Below are 6,921 nucleotides of genomic sequence, written 5' to 3'. Positions count from 1 at the left end.
ACAACTGGACCATAGCCAGCCAATGGTCACTAGTCTCCACCCAATTCCGCAGTAATATCCAATTTGAGGAGTAAGCTAGTATTGCTAGAAACATTTAGTTTGGCTAAGTCTCCATGGTGTTTTTCTTCTACTGGTCTGGCTCAGGAGGCTTAATATTGGGGGGTGCACAAAAAGTTAAACTTCTCCGTCTTCATTGTCGCCCTGGAGCTCAAAGTGTATTTATTGATACTGCCGCAATGGAGAATAAGAGTATTTGCGTAGGATTTGTAACATTTGTTTTTATGAAAAAGGCTTAAAAACACCTCAGCAGTTTAGCTGCTGACGCCATGTTTTTGTCTGCACAGGAGAAATCCATCTGGTCATGGGTCCATCATTATAGCGTCAGTGTAGACTTCATCCCCTTGTCTTTCCCCCTGAGGGGGGGGGATAAAGCATCCTTCATTGGCGTTCCCGCCCTCCCTTTGCAGCCCCCCCCCCCCCCTTGAGCACTATCCCTTTCCTGGTCTGTTTTGATGTGTAAATGAGTGCATTGAAAACCTGCAGGCCCCCAAAGAGATGCTTACCATGAATATGCGCCCAGTCCGAGAACACCCGGGTTCACACAGCGAGCCACTCGACGCAACTGGACTCCAATTAGACACCCGGTCCGCAGTTGCTGTTACACTAAGACACCGATCCTTCCACAATGGGGCAGACACTGGGACTCGCATCATTATGCAGTACACACAGACACTTACACACTGATCTTGAGAGGTGAATTTGGGGTAAGAATTTGGCTTTACACTTTTTGTGTGGGGGATGGGGGGGGGGGGTCCTCCCACATTCCAAAAACATGCTAGGTGTTAAAAAATAAATAAAAATAGAATAACCACATTTCCCAGCATGCATTGCACAAGAACAGCTATGGTAGGTTAAACAATTTATGAAAACTTGTACCTCTTGTACCTGGGCGGCACGTTGGTCGAGTGGTTAGTGCGCAGACCTCACAGCTAGGAGACCATTGTTCAATTCCACCCTCGGCCATCTCTGTGTGGAGTTTGCATGTTGCATGCGTGGGTTTTTCTCCGGTTACACATTCCGGCGACTCGAAATTGTCCATAGGTATGAATGTGAGTGTGAATGGTTGTTTGTCTATATGTGCCCTGTGATTGGCTGGCCACCAGTCCAGGGTGTACCCCGCCTCGAAGACAGCTGGGATAGGCTCCAGCATGCCCGCAACCCTTGTGAGTAAAGTGGTAGAAAATGAATAAATTAATGATATAATTGGTGGGCTGCACGGTGTACAAGTGGTTACGCGCAGGCCTCACAGCATGGAGACCCAAGTTCAATTTCTCCGGTGACTCTGGTTTCCTCCCACATTCCAAAATCATGCTAGGTTAATTAGCAACTCTAAATTGTCCATAGGTATGAATGTTAGTGTGAATGGTTCTTTGTCTATATGTGCCCTGTGATTGGCTGGCCACCAGTCCAGGGTGTACCCCGATTATGTCGGCTGGGATAGGCTCCAGCGGCACAGAAAATGGGTGGATGGGCATTTCTCTGCCGGAATCCTAACAAACTGTGAGTTCTTCATCTTATGAACATACGTCTGATTCTTGCAAATACTCAATACAAATTTATAACGCCATTTTCCATCTGATTAAACGTAAGTTTAAAATCGTAAATCTCCAGACTCTATCCTTTCATCTTGATCTGAAGAGTTTACAAACGTGATTGCTGAAGGGAATTCATTTCATTTGGACTTAACTTCTTGCTGAATATCCAATAAAAACGCAAAAAAAGACTAGGAAGCTCAACAAATTTAAATACCTTTGAATGCTAATCCCCAATATTCATATACAGTCATTATCTATAACCTTCACCATAGGTTCTGATTTACAGTAAAACTGAACTATTTCATAACTATCATCATCACTATTTTGAACCATTTTTTTCTACCAATTATTTCATCCATCCATCCATTTTCAATACTGCTTAACCTCATGTGGATCACGGGCGTGCTGGAGCCTATCCCAGCTGTCTTCAGGCGAGAGGCGGGGTACACCCTGGACTGGTGGCCAGCCAATCACAGGGCACATATAGACAAACAACCATTCACACTCACATTCATACCTATGGACAATTTGGAGTCGCCAATTAACCTAGCATGTTTTTGGAATGTGGGAGGAAACCGGAGTACCCGGAGAAATTGAACTCGGGTCTCCTAGCTGTGAGGCCTGAACATTAACCACTCGACCACCGTGCAGCCCACCAATTTTCATATTCGTTCATTGATTCATTTTCTACCGCTTATCCCCACAAGGGTTGTGGGCATGCTGGAGCCTATCCCAGCTGTCTTCAGGCGAGAGGCGGGGTCAGCCAATCACAGGGCACATATAGACAAACAACCATTCACACTCACATTCATACCTATGGACAATTTGGAGTCGCTAATAAAACTAGCATGTTTTTGGAATGTGGGAGGAAACCGGAGTACCCAGAGAAATTGAACTCAGGTCTTCTAGCTGTGAGGCCTGCGTGTTAACCACAATTATAATATTCATTCACTGATTCATTTTCTACCGCTTATCCTCACAAGGGTTGTGGGCATGCTGGAGCCTACCCCAGCTGTCTTCGGGCGAGAGGCGGGGTACACCCTGGACTGGTGGCCAGCCAATCCCAGGGCACATATAGACAAACAACCATTCACACTCACATTCATACCTATGGACAAGTTGGAGTCACCAATGTAGGAGGAAACCGTAGTCCCTGGAGAAATTGAACTTGGGTCTTCTAGCTGTGAGGCCTGAATGTTAACCACTCGTCCACCGTGCAGCCCACCAATTATATCTGATATTTTCCCATTTGCTTATTACCGAAATGAGGCACCGACATCGACTTTGTTTTTTGATGTGGTTACTACCGTTGTTGTCGTCACCGATGCCTTTAAGTACCAAGTTTGAAGTTAATCTGACATATTTGTTGAAAAGCCATAAAAGCGAGAAAAAAAGATGTGCCGAAAAGAGCAAAAGCAGGAGAAGAAAGTTTCAAAAGTAAAACTTTGATCTTTTTTTTGCGTATCCTTTTTAAGTGTCTTGTTCCTCCGCCATCCTTTGATCAACGAGCTTAAGACAGAAGTAAAAGCTGTCTCCTCCGTCTCTCTGCTCGCTCCTTCCTGCGCTTGTCTGCCTGTGGCCGAAGCGTACATGAATGGGCTTCTGGCGCTCTCTGAAGCCAACAGCATTACTGTGATCACTCTTAATCTCCTTTGCCACTCTGCTGCCATCTCCTTAAAATGCATTCATCTCATTTCCAAAAGTGTTGGCTGCCTCTTCTTCTTTTTTCTAATTAGGCGGCGTCAGTTTCACGAGTCACCCTTTAGTGTTGAGCATCAGGCTAGGTGGCTCTTTGAGACGACGGTGACGGCGACGGCAAGTGTTTGTTTGAGGGTTAAATCACAGCAGGCCTTTCATCGTGTTGTTGTGTTGTATGATCAGAGCGTTGGGATTATGTAGGTCAGACGTTTGAGAGTGAGAGCGCCCCTTTTGTTACTGCCATTTTTATTCAGTTGCTAGGCAGCACCCGCTCTAATCTCTTGTTCCACAGAGTGTCTCCCCAGAGAAAACGCCATGGAGCAGGAGTTACAAAAGACGAGGGGGGAAGAAAAAAAAATGTGAAAACAGCATCGACAAAGAACACAAACCCAATGTGAGGCGTGCTTTTCGGCACTCTCTAAAGGAAGGGAGTGGAAGAGGACAGGATGTGGGAGTTTGAAAACTTGCTCTGGTCCTTCTCGGTCGCCTTAAGCCAGGTTTTGTTTTCTTAGTGCCATTGACTGACTAACCAACCAATCATATCCACGGAACGGCACCGTGTTCATTCATCATTCAAAGACGCCTCTTTCTTTAGAAAAAAAACATTATTCAGAAAACTAAATAAAACTAAAACTAAATTAACAAGTTAAATAAATTCTACATTTTCAGAATACATTTTCTATTTCACTTGAACACTAGACCAAATTTAGACTATATCTTTGCCTAAGACCAGGGTTCAATTCCGCCCTCGACCATCTCTGTGTGGAGTTTGCATGTTCTTTCTTTAAAAAAAAAAAACATTATTCAGAAAACTAAATAAAACTAAAACTAAATTAATAAGTTAAATAAATTCTACATTTTCAGAATACATTTTCTATTTCACTTGAACGCTACACCAAATTTAGACTATGTCTTTGCCTAAGACCAGGGTTCAATTCCACTCTCGGTCATCTCTGGGTGGAGTTTGCATGTTCTCCCTGTGCATGCGTGGGTTTTCTCCGGGTACTCCGGCTTCTTACCACATTCCAAAAACATGCTAGGTTAATTAGCGACTCCAAATTGTCCATAGGTAGGAATGTGAGTGTGAATGGTTGTTTGTCTATATGTGCCGTCTGATTGGCTGGCCACCAGTCCAGGGTGTACCCCGCCTCTCGCCCGAAGACAGCTGGGATAGGCTCCAGCACCCTCGTGACCCACGTGAGGAAAAGCGGTAGAAAATGAATGAATGAATAAATGAATGTCTTGAATGCCTAAGTATTTGACACAAAATACCTAAATAAGTGAATAAATAATATGAATCTATTCCAGACACCCACCCACCCATCCATCCATCTTCTATGCCAAAGCCCATTTTCTTTGTCAAATTGCTGGCACTCACAACTTTATTCGGCCCCATGACATGTTATTTAGCAGTCAGACTCAGTAAAAAAAAAATCCACACGCAATGAGTCACTCCATTCTGCAGAATGATATATTCCAGGGCAAATGCATCGTTTGTGTCACGATGCAAGAGTTAGCCCTCATGACAGTTCATGTAGTTTTCTGTTCATGCTCTTATTTTTTATTTCACTTCACTTTTTTGCAATCTACTCATTTAATTTCCACTATGTTACACCATGTTCTTATAATATCATAATATGAAGATAATAAAGTAAAAATATTATTGGAATAAAGTCATAATTAGGGACAAAAAATTCAAATAATAAAAAGTATTGTAAAAAGAAATAATTATATAATATTATATATATATATATATATATATAAAATATTATAATATAATAATATATAATATAATTGGAATAATTGCATTTTAGTAACATAGATTTTAAATAAAAAAGTATTAAATAAAAAAATAATATTTAATTAAATTGTAAATAAAAATATTAAATAAAAATATTATTAAATAAAATATTTAAAAAATATTAAATAAAAATATTATTTAATTATATAATTATAATATAATATAATTATATATATAATATAATTATAATATTAAATAATAATATATAAATTAAAAAAATTAAGTGGTGATATTATGATCAACAAACAAACAAATAAAATTGTGTTGTGGAAAAAGTTAAGATATTATGGGAATAAAGAAGAAGAACATTTACATTTACAAAGATTATTTTAGACGAATATTGAAATGTTGAAATAAATGGGGCGGAAAAAATGGGGATATTGTCCCGGACGTAGTGACTACGACTTATTTTTTTTCTGAAAGAGAAATCATATCCTATTTGAATATTGTGTGCAGTATTATTAGTTGTCTCAACACACACACACACACACACAAATAAGTTGTGCTCATGACTCAAACATTCATGCCATGCTTATTGAGTGAACAACCAACCACCCCCCCAACCCCCCACCCCATCTCAAACTAAGGAGACAAACTTTGAGGGTATAAAAGTCCTTTGTAAAGCAGCTCCACTATTTCACTGAAGGAAGTAAAGAACTAATTAAGGATAGGCCATGCGGGGTGTGGGTGTGGGGGTTCATGGGGGGGGGTGGTTGTCATTATTGGACCAGTGGAAACTGTTGGTTTCTGCAAATGCAAATGTTAATGAACTTACTTTTGGACATTTTGCAAGGACCCGTTGAGGCTGTCCAGTCATGTTTGTCTTTTGTGGAGCAAATGAGACGGAACATTGAACGGGACACTTCAAACGCATTTGGCCCATAAATTCCCCCATCATCAATTAAGTTCTTTTTCCGGCCAGGGCTGTTGACTCAGACTGATCACTGTACATTGGCCGGTCTGTGTGGTTAAAAGGAACCAGCTGGGCCCACTCTCACTCCAACACTGGACCTTTTGTCAAAGACTCGACCCCCCCCCCCCTCCCCTCACAAGTCAAATATAAACCTTGTTGCATGAGAGATACTCCACGTGGAAGCAGATATTGTTCCTATTGTGGCGTGTCGAAGCTGACACACCAGGTCCGACGCAGCGCTGAATAAACTGCGGTTTGTGTACATTGTGTAACCGTAGGCTGTGGAAAAGAAGCACAGGCAAGCAGTCTGTGATGATTTTGGCGGTACGCAGAGCAAGACCTGGAACGGCAGCACCGCATGCGGCCCTTTCCCTCAGGAGAAAAACCTGCAAGGATAGGACTTCCTGTTCGCACCCCATCATGTAGGAGCGGTTGAGTTCTTACAACCGTGAGACATTTCCTGTGTGTGTGTTTAGGGGTTGCATCTGGCCTTGTTTACAAGCCAGGCTACAGGCTCATTAAGTGCTACTAGGCGGATGTCACGGGGGGGGGGGGCTTGGTGCCTATTAGGATGGCCAAGCCTGCAGCTCCAGACCAGAACTCAACCGGGGCCGCATGCGGTGATGCTAAACACCGGTTTCCGAAACACGATCAAGCAGGCCTGCAGCACTTGTAAACCATCCTTGCATGTCAGTGATATTTTTCTCAGATCCTTTAGAATATATTCAAAAATATCATATTTGCGGGTCATATTTCCAAACCAAGCACAGCTGAATGAATGTAGCAAAAAAATAAAATGAAAAAATCCCAAGTGTATATAGCTGCTGTTTTCAAAGTCAAATCATTTCCTGAAACAGCAGGATGCAGCAGGTTTCTTTTGGTTCAGTACATTTTTATTATATTTAGCCCCAGGT

Source organism: Doryrhamphus excisus, chromosome 8, assembly GCF_030265055.1.
Source record: "Doryrhamphus excisus isolate RoL2022-K1 chromosome 8, RoL_Dexc_1.0, whole genome shotgun sequence".
In the NCBI taxonomy this organism is placed as follows: Eukaryota; Metazoa; Chordata; class Actinopteri; order Syngnathiformes; family Syngnathidae; genus Doryrhamphus; species Doryrhamphus excisus.
This window is presented reverse-complemented; position numbering follows the sequence as displayed.